This window comes from Neofelis nebulosa, chromosome 5 (assembly GCF_028018385.1).
Source record: "Neofelis nebulosa isolate mNeoNeb1 chromosome 5, mNeoNeb1.pri, whole genome shotgun sequence".
NCBI lineage: Eukaryota > Metazoa > Chordata > Mammalia > Carnivora > Felidae > Neofelis > Neofelis nebulosa.
Window position 1 is genome coordinate 36,216,754 of NC_080786.1, and position 17,630 is coordinate 36,234,383.

Below are 17,630 nucleotides of genomic sequence, written 5' to 3' on the forward strand. Positions count from 1 at the left end.
TTTCAGTACACTAAAAATATATTCAATATGTACAGATTTTGTGTGTAAATGTTTTCCATAAATATTTTATATTTTCTCTAAATGATTTTATATTTTTGATGTTATTTTAAAAGGCATTATTAATTTCAAGTCTGATACTTTTGTTGCTAATATAGGGAAATACAATTTATTTTTGTACATTTTGTACATTTTGACCTTATGTCCTATAAGCCCATAAAATTACTTAGTTGTTCTAATAGCTTTTTAATAGATTTATTAAGATTTTCTATGGAGACAATTATGTCATCTGGGAATACAGTTTATTTCTTTCCCAATATATGTTATCTCTTACTTCTTTTTCCTGTCTTATTGCACTGGCTATGACTTCCAGTACAATGTCAAATAGATGTGGTGAAAGTGGTCATGCTTTCCCTTATTTCCCAACCTAGAGGGAAATTATTCAATCTTTCACCAGTAAATATGATGTTAACTGCAGGTCTTTCATAAATGCTCTGTCAGGTTGAGGAAATTCCATTTATCCCTGGTTTCCTGAGAGTTTTCATCACATGTTGTTGTATTTTCTCAAATGTTTTTTTCTGTATCTACTGGGATGAATAAATTTTATTTCTTTGTTAGTCTTTTGCAATGGTGAATTATAGTGATACATTTTAAATAATAAACTGACATACTGCTTTATTTCAAACTGAAATGGCCCATATATCAATAGGACAATGGTTTAAAAAATGTGACTTACATACATACACTTCTCCTTTATTCTCTATTGTATCAGCAACAAGAAGCCAAGAAATCTAAAAAATACAAACAATATATATGGGGAAATCACAGGAAAGGAAACCCCAGGTTATTGATGAGTTTATGAATTTTTTTTTTTTTTTTTTACCTCACTGGTAACCAGAGATTGTACAGTGAAAAAAAAAATGCCATGTTTTATCCAGTGATCTCAATAGTCATGAGCTTCTGGTTACTTCCCCCTCAGGAGGACACAAGATTTGATGCCATGATAAAACACCCATTTATTGACAAAAAATTAAACAATTACTATCTAATGCCTGGCTGAGAAAAGAGTAACTGGTGTTGCTGTGTTTGAGGGGGCACACAGCAGACATGATTGACAAGCAGCGGCTCCACACCTTCGTCCTTACCTGGAAGAAACTCTTACACAATCCAAGGAAAGGATAACCATGCAAGAATGTTTATCACTGTGTTGTTTGTGATAGTTATGGCACTGAGACCCTGCATCTACTGAATAGAAGTTTTTCATGGGAGCTTGTGGAATGAATTGCTTACTTACTTGGATCCATTCCTCCATTGCCCTGCTTTCTGGTCTACACGGCATGGCTCCCTCTTCCCAACACTCTCAGATCACTCACTGTCCTAGAACAAATTCGCCATTCTATGTTCACTCTAAAATATGTGAGATAATAATAATTAATATTTCATGATTAATAGTTTGCTTTCCTTCTTGGAAATTTGATGAGCTTTTGAGGAATCACTTGGTTAGCCTGAGTCTGTTAATAAAAGATGTCCAAAGAAATTTATGCTGAAATTTATTTTTCACCCTGTAAAGTTTTGCACTGCAAGAAGAAGCAGTCCAACATCTTTGAAACTATGGGTATTTCCCTTAGAATTTCAATGATGAAGGTAGCGTCTCTCCCACTGAAACCATTAGTAAAAGGCTTGCTCAGCATTTCATGCCTTTATCCTCTCTTACCTCCTTCCTCAGGTCAGGTGCTCAGATTCAGACAGAAAGTAAGCTAATGCGAAACAATAATGTATTTTCCAAAGGTTTCTCTTCCTTTTTCTGTCAATGGGCTGACTTGGCATTTTGTTGGCAGCCTTCAAAGCACTTCACACTTCCCTGGAAAGTGTTGAAAGCTTATAAGTTCTCAGCACATATAATAAATAGGTTTTCAAAACAATCTCTTTTAAAATTGCCAACAATATATAGACTGGGTGAGACACTGTTTCTTCTCTGCTGGTTTTCCCTGGGAGATATTACCAAATAATTATAAAGACCATAGGGATTGAGGTAGCAGTTCAGCCACGATAAATCACTGAAGTTCTGTGACAGGCTTGTCATTGCACAAAGAAAAATATGTTCCAGAAATGACAATACACTGACATGAAATTACTTCTCTCAAGCTGGTTTTAGGTCTAGAAGTTCAAAATTTTTGGTCAGATCAGGTGTGGTGAATACCTACAGCTTTTGCCCCACCCTCACCCCCACCACCCATTTGCCACTCTGCTCCTCACTAACCCCTGCCTCCCTCTGGAGAACTAGCCCCTCCCACACTCAGACCCCATCCTCTGAGTGGAGCCAACCCCAGCTCCAGGGTTGAACATAAAACTTGAGTCTAAGCCAATCAGCACACTGCATTTCCATGGCCCTAGCCATTTGCTTAGGAATGGTCACATGACCCAACAAGAGCCAATAAAAATGTAGTTAAGTTTTGGGGAAACAGGTATTTTCATTTCTGGATTTAAACTGTGGGGAGGAAAGCATTGGAGATTTGTTCCCACCATCATGTTATACCACATGAAACCTGAGGCTCTAGTCAAGACAGAAAGAGGCAGAGCAGAGATGTGGAAAGAAACTGAGTCCTTAAATTCAGCAATGTCTGAAACTATAACTGTACGGTCCTGTTAAATGAAACAACTTTTTTCTTTTTTCTACTTAAGCAGGTTTTTTTAAAGCTTATTTATTTATTTTGAGAAAGAGAGAACCAGAAAGGATGGGCAGAGAGGGGGGTTGACCGAGGATCTGAAGCAGGCTCTGTGCTAACAGCACAGAGCCAGACGTGAGGCTCAAACTCACAAACCCTGAGATCACGACCTGAACCAATGCTTAATGGACTAAGCCACCCAGATGCCCCATAGCAGGTTTTGATATGATATTCTTTTACTTCAAAATCAAACCAAACAAAAACCCTCAGAGTTCCACCATATACCCTGATTTTAGGTTTGAAAAATATATTCAGTGTAGGTAAAAGTATAAATTAAGTGATGTGATAAAGAGCCTGTATTTCTACATTTCCCAAAGCAGCAAGCACAACCTGGCCACACTCTAGCTTTCCAAGATGGTGTGTATGTGTGCGTGCGTGTGTGCGTGTGTGTGTGTGTGTGTTGGACTGACTGAGTGGGCCCTGAAAGAATAATTCTGTCGGGAATAATTCATGTCAACTGTTAGGGAATCCCTGGGTTTCAAAGCAACAATCACTGGAATTTGGAAGTTCTCTAGTAAATATGCAACTGCCTGTCAATGCTCAATGAGTAGAACTCACTAAAAGCTGAGCCACAGAATAAAATGTCTGTGAGCAGGAAGGCTCTCACTGACCATCTCCTGGCAAGGCCACCTATCTCCCTGAAACAGGAACTCTGACAAACCTGAGAGAAGGCCCCTCCCATCCCCACCTCCACATTGCAGATGCACCCCCAGAGCAGTGAAAAATCAGAGTCAGGGCCTCAGAATGCCTTCCACATCAAAGGGATGTGAGGGTGAGAGCTGACATGGGTAGCACGAGTTTACAGAAGAAACTCATGCAGAGCCTGAGGTCCATAGCAGGAAGAAGCTGGCTTTCTCCTGACAGTGCAAGTTCAGCATTCTCAGCAATTCAAAACTCTTTTTAGGCAGGGAAGGCACAGGACTCCAGAAAGAGGAGTCCTCACAAGACCTAGATTTGAAGGAAGAACTGAGACCTGAACAAGAATGGCTTTAGAAAACTATAAACTGAGCAAAGTTCTGTTCTCACTACTGAAGCCTGTGTCCCTTATCAGCACCTCCTTCCCAGAGGTCCAGGGCTCTTCCATGGCTTCAGTCACTGAAGAGATGAGTCAGAGACTTCTTTGTACAAAGGAGTTAGAAATCAGTGTGAGCAAAGGGACACGAAGGAAGGAAGGAAGGAAGGAAGGAAGGAAGGAAGGAAGGAAGGAAGGAAGGAAGAAATAGAGTGGGGAGGAAGGAAAGAAGGAAGGAAGGAAGGAAGGAAGAAATAGAGTGGGGAGGAAAGAAGGAAGGAAGGAAGGAGGGAAGGAAGGAAGGAAGGAAGGAAGGAAGGAAGGAAGGAAGGAAGGAAGGAAGGAAGGAAGGAAGAAATAGAGTGGGGAGAGAGGAAGGAGGGAAGGAAGGAAGGAGGGAAAGAGGGATGCAGAGGGTATAGTGAGTCTTCGGATGAACTCAAGTGGTGCAACTTCTCAGGCATTGACAACATTCTCAGGCACTTCCCCAACTTCCTTCTCTATATAAGGAATGAAATTCCACTGCTGGAGTTGTATTCCTTTAGCTTTTGACTTTAATCTCATTAAGATACAGAAGTCTTTGGAAAGAAAGTGGTTCAGACATTAAACTGTTGCTCCTCTGTGTGAAAGTTTTTTTATTACAGAAGAAAGTGTGATATCTAGGAACAAAAATACAAGAGGAAGACAAAGAAATGGGATGCCAAAGAGGGGAAATGGTATTTGGGCAAGTGGTACCCTGGGATGGGCAAAGCACAGACTTTGGAGTCAGAAAGACATGAATTCAAATCTTGATTCTCTTACCTACTAACCTTTACATTTGGCTAGTTACTTCACTTCTTTGAAATTCTACTACCTTCTTTGTGAAATAGATATATATATATGCCATCTCTGTGCCTTATATCATTGCATCCTCTCTGTCTCGAATGCCCACATAGTCCTTGCCATTTGCCTGCTGACTCCTATCCAGGCTATATTTGATCCGTGTCTTCCTCAGGAAGACTGGACTACAGCATCCACTTACATAGAACAGAGGCAACATCAGTTGTAACCATTGCTATTCCGCACTGTGACCTCTCCCTTTGACTGTCTCCACTACAGTGAGATGGCTTTGAGACCCAGGGTCTGTGTGTTACTCACTGGTGCATCCCCAGTGCTTAGGAAATCTGAAAACATCAGGGAAAGGGATCTGGAGAGCTCTCTCCTAGGAGAGATGGAGACACTGGTCTAGAGTGAGCCAGGGGAGAAGCAGAGACCCCTGTGGAAGGCTGTTCCTCCACCACATGGGGAAACAAAAACAATGTCGACAGAGCTGAGAGAGGGATAGGCAGCCATACCACTTTTCCTTTCCCCAAAACAGCTTCTTAAACTGGAGCAGAAGCCTGAACAGAGACAAGGCAGGAATTGTGACCACTGTTATTAGACAAAGTTGAATTCAAGGTCAAGAGCACTGTGTGCGGCCACTTCACAATGATGAAGGATGCAATCCACAGTGGAGATAATACTGTCATGATCCATTAGGAATCAAATAACAAAACATCAACATCAGTAAAGTAAGACCATAGGAAATACAAAGAGAAATTGACAAAAATATGAAAGTAGTAGAAGGTTTTAATACACACTTTAGATATCTGACAGATCAAGTATATGAAAATAAGTAAAGATATAAAATGTGTTAAGGATATAATTAAAATTATGTCTTTCTAGGTTGCTATGGTGCATTTACAAAAGTTATCATCTTTTGGGCATAAATTCCAAGGTGTTATAATGCGAAGAACTACATTCTAAGATTGCAATACAATAAAACAATAAATAAGTAGCAAACAGAAACATAGAAAAGTCAAATACTTACAGATTTGGGGGAAAACATCTCTCCTAATTAACTATTAGGTCACAGGTAATAGATAAATTACAACTATCAAATATTTAAAAAATAAAATAATAGCATTACCAATTAGAACTGGGAAACATTCAGGGTGCCTGGGTGGCTAAACGTCTGACTCTTGGTTTCAGATCAGGTCATGATCTCATGGTTCATGAGTTGAGCCCCATGTGGAGCCCCTGGTGGAGCCCTGCTTTGGGCTCTGCTCCAACACTGCAGAGCCAGCTTAGGAATCTCTCTCTGCCCCTCCCCCACTCGTGCACACTCTATCCCTCTCTCTTTCTCAAAATAAATGAACAAATTTAAAAAAATAAAAAGAACTAGGATACATTCAAAATTGTACTTACAGGGAAATTCACAACTTCAAACACTTATACTATTAAACAAACAAGAATAAAAATAAATAAGCATTCAACATAAAAAAGTTCAAAGATAAAAAAAGAAGTTGAAGAAAAATATAAACTCAAAAGGCCATGAATCTGTGATCAACAAATAGTACAATTAAATTAAGAGCAGTTTCTTTGGGGAAAAAAAATCAATACAACGAATACATCATTGGGCAGCCTAATCAGGAATGAAAGAGAGAAAGCACAAAATTATAACCTTAAGAATCAATAAAGGAGAAAACACAAATGCAGAGAAAAATCCAAAGATACATAGGAGATCATTTTGCCCAACACTGTATTAGCAACTATGAAAATATGAATAGAACATATCTTTCCTTATCCCAAAATGTCATATTAGTTTTCTTTACCACAGGCTTGCTGCTTCTGGATGACAGTCTCACATCATAATGGTGACTCCTCACAGACCAGACATCGTGGGAAATTCTGCAGCATCTCACTGATATGTAAAAATGGCCCATGAGGTAGGCATTCCTATCATCATCCTTCTGATTTCACAGATGAACAAACAGTAACTTTGAGAAATTAAATGTTTCATCCAAAACTACATAGCTAATTAGGAACCATACTGAAACTTGACCCCAAGCAGCCTGACTCGAAAGCCACACCAGCGTGCCTCCAGCTGGATGCACTGATGCTGCTGGTCCAGAGCCCACACTTGCAGCGCAACGCAAGGCTCCATCCTGCCTCCCAGCAGACTGTCCACCAACTGGCACCTGCCACAAGACCGACAGGGCACAAGACGTTCTACAGATTGTACTTACTTCATTGCCATGACCTTCCTAACACTCATAAGTATTATTATAATTCCCATTTTACAGGGTGGGGGGCGGGGGGGAGTGAGGCCTAGAGTTAAGTGCTTATCTAAAGTAAGACAAATCTAAGAGGCAGAGGCAGGATTCACACCCAGATCTGGGAAAACCCCAAACTGGTTTTTTTTTTACACTTCACCAAGCACTCTGATCTACTTGTCTCCACTGGAACTGCCAGGTTTATTCACAGTGTGGTAGTTCATGGGATCAAGAAATGAAACACTGCCCAAGAATGGAATACTACGTGGCAATGAGAAAAAATGAAATATGGCCTTTTGTAGCAACGTGGATGGAACTGGAGAGTGTGATGCTAAGTGAAATAAGCCATACAGAGAAAGACAGATACCATATGGTTTCACTCTTATGTGGATCCTGAGAAACGTAACAGAAGCCCATGGGGGAGGGGAAGGAAAAAAAAAAGAGGTTAGAGTGGGAGAGAGCCAAAGCATAAGAGACTGTTAAAAACTGAGAACAAACTGAGGGCTGATGGGGGGTGGGAGGGAGGGCAGGGTGGGTGATGGGTATTGAGGAGGGCACCTTTTGGGATGAGCACTGGGTGTTGTATGGAAACCAGTTTGACAGTAAATTTCATATATTAAAAAATAAAAAAATAGAAAAATAAAAATAAAAAAAATAAAGAAACACTGCCCAAGAAAATGAGGAGGCCACGGCCAATAATAACTACATAAGAAATACTGCCACAAACTGTGGTGCTTTTGATAAGTCTCTCAAGAGAAGATGCATTATGTTAGTTTATCATTTTAAATAAATTCTCAACAAGCTCTTTACCTGTCAGTCTGTATCTGTGGAGACGGTTTTTGTAACATCAGATAAATGAGCAATTAGAGACTTTAAAAGGCTCTTAAATGTGGTGGAGCTTATAAACCTGAACTCCCAGGGACAGTAAATGTCACATCAAATGGCTTCAGTACACATTTCCTACCTACCCTTTGTTTCAACAGCTGTAATATGGCACTCCATATCCCAGTCTGAACACATCTGCCTTTGAGCAGGATGTAATGGGAAAATTGGGGACCTGGGACATAGGTCACCTGGACTCTAGACCCACCTGTCCTTGGATGACCTTGACCAAGTCAACATTTCTCTCAGTTATTTGCTAATAAAATGAGAGGGTTGCAACTAGAATATTATGAACAGCTCTCCAAGCTCCAATGGTCTTTAGCTTCACAAACCTATGACTTTGACTATGCACAGCATCATTCTTTATACTTTTCTATGCAGAGTCCTACACAAAGGCGAGTTTAGCCCTTGATAAGTATTAGTTATCATTGTCATCATCATTATTACCTGATGAAGTCATAAAGTCTATCCATAGCAAAAGAAGCAGAACGAGGATCTAAAATTCTACCATTACAGACTCATTCCTTTGGTTTTAAAAGGTTCTAAAATATCTCATATAGGAAAAATGCTCTAAAAATTTATTGTTTTTAAGAAGCAGTAATCTTTTTTTTTTTTTAAGTAAAACTCTTTAATGAGCCCCGATATACAAACAATGGATACTGAGTTTTTCTGGATGAAGTGGGGAATGGAGCCGGGACAGGGCGGGAATGGGCACGGATACCTGGAAGTTTCTCTACTTATTTCTTTCATTCACATGGACACCAAGGCACTGCCTCAAAAACCTGTGATTCCTCAGAAGACCATTTACAATTCATTTCTTTAAACCAATACCACTTTCCCTCTTTACAGATTAAGGAGCCAGTAAAGATTAAGATGAGTGATTGAAAATGGAGAACAGCGGGGCAGTTGCAGAGGAGGCCAGACTCTAGGACGGAAGGGAGAGGAAAGAAGCTAACCTTTACTGAGGGTCTTCTGTCCGTTGTGTATTTTGCTAGATCCTTTATATATGCAATAAGGGGAAAGCATTTAAATTATACATATTTCCCAAGGTCCGGTTCCCATGTCAATCCCTTTTCTTGTGTACCAGATCCCATCCTCGCTTCTCTACTCAGGACACTGCTCTCTTCTAAATCAGTATCTCCCACCTGAGTCACAGCTGTGGCTTCCTGCCTCCCACCAATCTGCAGTGTGCTGTCAGTGTGGCACTCTGACCAGAACCTGCAATCCCTATGCTCAGAGTAAAAGCCAAAATCCTCCACTGGCCTCCAAGGGATGCGTGGTCTGGGCCTGATGCTATCTGGCCTCATCTCCTGGTTCACCCCCTCACACTCTGCTGCAGGCACGCTGGCTCCCTGCTCCTCTGGGAAGATCCCAGGCATGCTTCTGCCACAGTACCTTTGCATGAGCTGTCCCCTCTACCCGGGACACCCTTCTACAGACATCCACGTGGCCCTCTCTCTACCTCCTGCAAGCCTTCTCTCCAACCCCCTCTCAACAAGTTTCCCTATTTAACACGACTGACCACTCACCCGCTTGGGCACTTCAACCTCCCGTCCTGTTAAGCCAATTCATACACTGAAGTCTGAACCCCCAGTAGCTCTGAATATGACCTTATTGGAAATAGGGTCATTGTCAATGTAATTAGTTAGGATGAAGTCATGCTGGAGTCACGTGGGCCCCTGATTCAACATAACTGGTGTCCTTATAAAAAGAGGAAATTGGGACGCAGAGATGGACATGCCCACAGGGAGAAAGCCATGTGAAGACTGAGGTTTTGCTACCACCAGCCAAGGAACAACCAAAAGCCAGGAGAGCCACCTGGTACAGATCCTTCCCAGACCCCTGCACCTCAGACCTCTGGCCTCCAGAGGTGAGGGCAAGGAATTTCTGTTGCTTGTACTACTCAGTCTGTGATACTTTGTTGCCACAGCCCTGGAAACTAACTCACTCCTTCTGTTCTGCTTTTCCTATTTCCCATGGGACTTTCTAATTGTCACACAGTATCATTTCTTGCTGTTTTTTTTAAATATATTGTCAAGTTAGCTAATATGCAGTGTATACAGTGTGCTCTTGGCTTCGGGGGTAGATTCCCATGATTTGTCACTTACACCCAGTGCTCTTCCCAGCAAGTGCCCTCCTCAATGCCCATCACCCATTTTCCCCCTCCCCCTTCAACCCTTAGTTTGTTCTCTGTATTTAAGAGCCTCTATGGTTTGCCTCCCTCTCTGTTTGAAACTATTTTTTCCTTTTCCCTTTCCCTTTCCCTCTCCCCATGGGCTTCTGTTAAGTTTCTCAAATTCTACATATAAGTGAAAACATGTATCTTTCTCTGACTGACTTATTTCACGTAGCATAATACCCTCCAGTTCCATCCACGTTGTTGCAAATGGCAAAATTTTATTCTTTCTCATTGCCAAGTAGTATTCTATTGCAAATATAAATCACATGTTTTCTATCCATTTTTCCTAAAATTTGTGTGAAACCACAAAACACCCTGAATAGCCAAAGTAATACTTAAGAAGAAAACCAAAGCAGGAGGCATCACAATCCTAGACTTTAGCCTCTACTACAAAGCTATAACTATAATCATCAAGACAGTATAGTATTGGCACAAAAACAGACACATAGACCAATGGAATAGAATAGAGAATCCAGAAATGAACCCACAAATGTATGGCCAACTAATCTTTGACAAAGCAGGAAAGAGTATCCAATGGAAAAAAAAAAAAAAAAGGCAGTCTCTTCAGCAAATGGTGCTGGGAGAACTAGACAGCAACATGCAAAAGAATGAAACTGGACCACTTTCTTACACCATTCACAAAAATAAACTCAAAATGGATGAAAGACCTAAATGTGAAACAGGAAACCATCAAAACCCTAGAGGAGGAAACAGGTAAAAACCTCTTTGACCTGAGCCACAGCAACTTCTTACTCAACAGGTCTGCAAAGGCAAGGGAATTAAAAGCAAAAAGGAACTATTGGGCTTCATCAAGATAAAAAGCTTCTGCACTGCAAAGAAACAATCAACAAAACTAGAAGGCAACCAACAGAACGGGAGAAGATACTTGCAAATGATGTATCGGATAAAAAGGGGTCCTATCCAAAATCTATAAAGAACTTACCAAACTCCACACCCAAAAAACAAATAATCATTTCTTTCTTTTAATGTCTATTGTCTTATCTCCTCCTTCTGGATTATAACATAACCTCTAAAGGGGCACAGATCTTGGTCTACTTTACTCACTGATGTCTAATGTAAGTGGATTAAGCAAATGCTTCCAAATGAATGATTAAACAAATACATTTACCTCCTTTCTTCTATTTCCTCCAGAAACTAGCATTAAATTTGACCTTACTCTTGTGTACCTTAGTTCTCAGACTTATCTTCGTGACCGACAGCCCTCCCCCACCTTACCCACTCTCACTACCCATCTTCCCACCTGGAGGGACAATAAGAACATGTTGAGAGGGATGCGGCCCACGAGGGTGCAATTACACTGATGTTGCACATATTTAATCCTCATGTGAGCCCTGTGAAGCAGACATTGTAATCCCATTATATGGATAAGGAAACTGAGGTTCATAAAAGTCAAGTAATATGCCCCCAGCATCCTGTGTGGAAAACACTTACACATGTTGACCTACTCTCTTCCTTCTTTAGCATGGCAGCTTCCGAGGGGCAGGAACAGCAATGGTCATCTCTGTGTCGCAAGCACGCAGGCCAGACCGGCACACAATAGGTGCTTCGTGAACACTGCTGGACTCTCCACTGTGACACCACTGGCAAGCGGCAAAGCTGGACTGCAGCGCAGGCTGGTCCCACGGCCCATGCTCCTGCCATATAGCCCACCCGGCCAGCAGAACATGGGCACATCACAGCTGCCTTTTATTTTTCCAAAGTTTTTCAGCGGCCCCATCTCCCCACCATCCACCCAAAGCACTTTCCCACTCCCCCCGGCCCCAAGTAACCATGTTAACACCTGCTGGACACCCTCCCATATACACAAATGCAAATGTGCCTATGTAGAATTTTTGCCTGTTTTCTTTTTTTTTTAATGAGGTCTCCTACATTCATGTGTGCATCTTGCTTTTCTCATTCAGCAACAACATTCCTGAAAACTCATCTAAGGTGAACTGGTTTGCCTCCAAATATTTCCTTGTAATGACTGCATGGTGTCACAATTTATTCAACCATATGTCACTGTTGGGGATTCAGCTTATTTGCAGAATCTTTTTTCTCTTGTGTTAGTTTTGCTACATTGAACATTCATACATGGATAACACCTATGGATAGATTCCCAGGAGTGAGATTATTATATTAAAAATTAAATGTATCAGGGCCCCTATGTGGCTACGTTGGTTGAGAATTCAACTCTTGATTTCATCTCAGGTCATGATCCAGGGATGTGGGATTGAGCCCCATGTCAGGCTCCACACTGAGTGGGGAGCCTGCTTGAGAATCTCTCTCTTTGCCCCCACTCGCTCTCCCTCTCTCTCTAAAATTAATTAAAAATGTCTCTCTAAAAAAAAATTAAGTGTATACATGCTTCTATTACTTATAATGGAAATTCTCAAACATATAAAAGTAAAGGAAACCAAATAATGAGCCCCCCTAAACCTAATGCTCACAGCTTCAGTGGTTATGAAATCATGGCCAATCTGGTTTCATCAAATCCATTACCCACAGTCTAGAATGTTTTGGAGGAAAACTGATATTCTATCACATAATCTGTAAATATTTCTGTCTGTATCTCTAAACGTTGAGGACTTTTTAAAATAATACTACCAGAATATTATTATCAAACCTAAAAAATTAACAATTATTTCTTCCTATCATCCAGTCTTCAGGCAGTGTTAAAATTCCCTCGACTGAACCATAAACAATATTTTTACAGTTTGCTCAAACCAGAATCTTATTAAGTTTCAAGAATTACAATTGGTTAATATGTTTCTTGTCTCTTAAGTCCCTTTAATTTATAAATGTTCCCCTTCATATCTGTGTGTGTGTGTGTGTGTGTGTGTGTGTGTGTGTGTCCCTTGCAATGTCTTTGTTGAAAAAACAATGGTCATGGGATGCCTGGGTGATTCAGTCAGTTAAGCCTCTGGCTGTTGATCTCACAGTTCGTGAAATCGAGCCCCATATTGGGCTCTGTGCTGACAGCAGAGACTGCTCGGGATTCTCTCTCTCTCTCTCTCTCTCTCTCTCTCTCTCTCTCTCTCTCCCTGCCCTTCCCCTACTTGTGCCCTCTCTCTCTCTCTCCCCCTCTCTCTCACTCATACACAATATAAATAAATAAACTTTTAAAAAATGTTTAAAAAAAAAGAGTCACATGCTTAAATGCAGGCCTAGGCCACTCTCCCCTATTATGATTTTACCCTGCATGCTCGCTCTCTCTTTCTCTCTCTCTCTCAAAATAAATAAACATTAAAAAGAAACAAAGAAAGAAAAAAGAAAAAACAGTCATTTGTCCTAAACAGTTTTCCACAGTCTTCATTTTACAAATTGCCTCACCCCAATATCATCTTGTCCCCAACAACTGGTATTTAGATCTAGAAGCTTGATCAGATTCAGGCTGGAACTCTTTGCAAGAACACTTCATCGGTGGTGCTGTATACTTCCATCCAGAGCACACAATGTCTGGTTGTCCCTCTTGTGCTATTAGCAGTCACTGATAATATTGCCTAGATTCATCTTTTCTGTAGGAGATAAATGTAAATGGATGGAATCTTAAGTTCATCATTCTTCATTTCTCAGCTGGCATACTTCTATAAAGAGAAAACTCTCCTTATCAACTCATTTATTATCCTAAGGCACAATCCATATAACCAAGTCTGGATAAATTATTCTTTCCCTTTATTTGCCAGGTTTCAAAATAACAAGGTAGTTTTCTAGTATCACCTAAATGAGGGTTGTTGGGATTTTTGTTCTGTTTCAATTATCTTTACAAACTTGCGGGTTTTCAAATGCAAATATAGGGTTAACAAATACATTCTCCTTTTCTATGGAAAACTGACCTTGGGTTAACTTTCTAGCTCTGTTCCCCTGGAAACCTAATAAAGTGGAATGCCATCAATGTTACCAGGCAACATTGCTCATGGTAAAAATGACCTCTAATTAGTAAACTATACCTGGCCTGGGAGGACTGTGAATTAACTATAAATACCCAGTGAGAACCCATAGTTTGAACTCCTCTGAATGCAGTGCATTCTTGTAACTGGGTATGTCCCTTGCTAGGCCTCCTGAAAGCTATTCCCGTGGGAGGAAATAAAACATATTGGCTCATATGGGGAATGGAGCTTATAAACCAGAATAGCACCTATACTCATTCACGTGGGCCAGATTCCACCAAGAAACAGACTATGAAATGGAGATTTGTGCACAGGAGGTTTATTGGAGAGGGTTCTCAGGGAGTGAGGGAAATCAGATTTTGCAGAGGAAAAAGTTAAACTACAGTATAGTTTCAACTGTAAACCTCAGCCAATCCAATCGGACTTCCTCAGTAGCTGGGATGGCCATTTAAAGTCCTAATTTAGGAAGGTCTGCTCCCTGAATAGGGGCGTACTCTTGGGCAAGGCAGCTTTTCTCCACAGAATGCAATCCCCAGAGATTGGTTCAAGTGTGAACTGTGAGCAGCCAGCACTCATACAACTGGGGGAACAATTATTTGGGTCTTAACAAGGATCCCCAGGCTCAAGTACCACAGCATCACTACACCTGCTCATTTGGTCTCATTCCTTCACACCTGAGCCATCACACCTGCCTCTGCCCTGCTGGAAAGCTGTCCTTCTTGTCCTACCTCCACCAGCTAATAAACGGATGCCAGAGGGGACCTGTTCAGTTTTGGGAAACGTAGATCTAAACCCACATTTACCTTGTACATTTTCTGCCCCACATCTGGTATCATCCATTTCTCCAAAGAGCCTGGCTTCTTTTCAGTAATATTCAGGACCACAATCCAGGAGACGGAGGGCTCATTACTACTGGTTAAGTCATGGTTTCTGGGACTTTTCAGTGGCTGGAGTTAAGAAATATGTTGCTGTTTGGGTTTGTTTTTTTTTTTTTTTTTCCCAGATAAGATACGTCATGAGTTTAATATTCAGGACTACATAATTTTCTAAACTTCATCAGTTGTCCATCTGTATGCCCCTTCCCTGTTGTCCAAAATGGTGATTCTCACTGACATCAACCTAATTCCTTGTTTGCTTTACTGTACAAACAAAGCCTTACCCGCATAAGATTTCCAGAATAAGAATACCAACACTACATTACTGAAAGAATTTAACTTCTCTTTGCTTTGTTTTATTTGTTTGTTTTGTTTCCCCTTAGGGATTAATGCCCCCTCCCAGGGATATATCACCAAATTACTGTGTTTTAAACTAACTTAAAATAATTCCTCTTCATATGTGCCTCAAATTCACTTCACAGATTCGTTTGTTTCATTTTGCTTTAATTTTTAGGATTGGGCTTATTAGTTTAATTTTGTTCTATAATTATGTAAAATATTTAAGTAGTTTCAAAATCAATTCTATAAATTAGGTCGTATAGGCCCCTCAATCTTTTTTCTGCCCTCCCTCATAAATCTAATCTTGTGGTTTATTTTTCAATATCATAGGAAAAGATTAACCAATGACTTAAGACCTTTCTTGAAATGAATAGTAGCATATTACATGCACATTTCTACACCTGGCTTTTTGTACTCAACAATATATTTGAGAAATCATTTTGAAACAGTCAACAGAGGTCTTTTTCATTGGTTTATATAACTGCATTAGACAGTGGATGTACCTGTGTGGATATGTTTCGGTTTGTGTAGATATATGTTAGTTTATTTGATCAGTTCCCTATTGATGGGTATTTGGATTGTTTCTCATTTTATGCTGTCAAAATAGTGCTATTATAAGTAACACAATGAGTGAAACTCTTTTTTTTTTTTTTTTTTTTTTGCCAGTATATCTTTGGGAGAGATTCTTATCACTGGAATTGCTAGGTAAAGAGATGTAATTTTGAGATTCCACTTTCATGCCGACTATGATGGCTATAATAATAATAATAATTTTAAGAGAACAATAACAAATTTTTGCGAGGGTGTAGAGAAATTATAACTCATATATTGCTGACAGGAACGGAAAGATGTAAAATCCATCTGTTTTGGATGCACAGTTTGGCATTTCCTCAAAAAGTTAAACACAGAGTTACCATATGACCCAGCAATTCCACTTCTAGGTGTATACTCAAAAGAACTGAAAACATGTTCATACAAAAACCTGAACACAAATGTTCACAGCAACATTACTCGTAATAGTCAAGAAGTAGGAAAAACACCTATGGCCATCAATGGATAAGCAAAATGTTGTATATACCTACAATGTTATTCAGCCATAAAAAAATACAACATCGATACATGGTAAAACATGGATGACCCTTGAACACATTATGCTAAGAAGCCAGATACAAAAAGCCATATGTTATATGATTCCATTTATATGAAATGTCCAAAATAGACAAATCCGTAGAGACACAAAGTAGATATATGGTTGCCCAGAGCTGTGGGAAGGGGGCATAGAAAGTGATGGGTAATGGGTACAGGGTATCTTTTTGGGGTGATGGATTCTGGATTTAGCAAGTGGTGATGGTTGCACAGTCTTGTGAATATACTAAAAACCATTGAATTGTTCACTTTAAAATGGTGATTTTCATGGTAATTAAACTATATCTCAGTAAAAAAATTTAAGAAAAAAAAAAAAAAAACTAAAACAACAAGGAGCCTTACACAGACCAGTGATGAAAACGTACTATAAATCCAGGAGTAAAACTCAAACCTCCGTGCCTGGAGGATAGAGAAGAATATTTGAGAAAATTGGGAAAATGGGGGCGGGGGGGAAGCATCTCCCATGCATTGTTGGTGTCAGTAGAAACTGACACATTCATTTAAATAAGTAATTTAGTAGTAATCTATCAAAAAATAATAATAAAACACACACCCTATGATCCAGAATTTTCATTTGTAGGAACTTAAAATCAATGTGTGGCTGGCACAGTTAGCACTCAGTGAATGTTCTTTCCTAATATAAAGGTGATAATCACAGGGAGAGATAATAAATTACACAATAAACTCCTACAGCCAAATTCAGCTCTCACTTCTGCTCCCTTTTGGAAAAATACTGAGACAGTGTTTATACCATAGGGTAGTATGATCATGAAACCTTTCTCTTTTAATCTTTGCAAGCTGCATAAAGTAAAGGAAAGCGAAATTCTCCCTTAAAATATAAGGCCATTTCTAGAAATACTGAGCATATACTAAAAGCAAAGTTAAAGATGATCATGTAGAGTTCCAGCCTCTTGATAAAAGGGAGGTCACGGGGAGGAAAACAGAGCTTGAGCCTCAGCCAAACACCATGAAGCTACAAAAAAGCCAAGAAATAACTAGAGTGACATATGCATGAAGCCTCCTGAAACTCAGCAATGACTATGCAGCAATTGACAAACTCAATGACTACTGAAAGGCATGCCTACCTGAACTTCTATCTTTTTTTCCCTTTAATTCTTTCTCCAAATGTTGATTTCCCTTAAATGTGGCATTGCCATGATTTGTAAATACAGTGCTTTGTTCACTGCATTAAGAGTTTAATCAATGCAGAAAAGCCCAGGGAGAGGAACATCATGTCAGTCCACTCCCAATTAACCATTCCAGACCTTTCAGTCCATGAAGACATACCCTGAAGTCAACTAGCCCAAGTGGCAGGGAAAACCTCAAGCAAAGAGAAATAGCTTCCTGAATCCACCCCATAACCCAAAAGGTGACAAACCTCCAGGATGCTCTTTGCAGCAACCCTCCTCTGGACCTGATCCTGTGGAAGCATGGAGTGTCCATCAGCGGCCCCTGCCACTAGCCCCAACATCTCACCCACCCAGCATGGTGAGACAGGGTGGGGAGACAG

General features: G+C 40.2%; 1 long non-coding RNA gene across 2 annotated transcripts; it reads right to left on the reverse strand.

The window, feature by feature from the left end:
• Positions 1–713: 713 nt before the first annotated feature.
• LOC131511922 (uncharacterized) lies at positions 714–17,615 on the reverse strand. Of its 2 annotated transcripts, none has more exons than XR_009261812.1 (6): positions 17,499–17,615; positions 14,564–14,707; positions 13,204–13,388; positions 1,712–1,858; positions 1,292–1,374; positions 714–788 (listed from the first exon to the last, which is right to left on the reverse strand). It is a non-coding gene; the product is annotated as an uncharacterized LOC131511922 (long non-coding RNA). The 2 variants fall into 2 exon arrangements; XR_009261811.1 differs by having other exon boundaries at positions 1,292–1,404.
• Between the last annotated feature and the right edge of the window lie 15 nt (positions 17,616–17,630).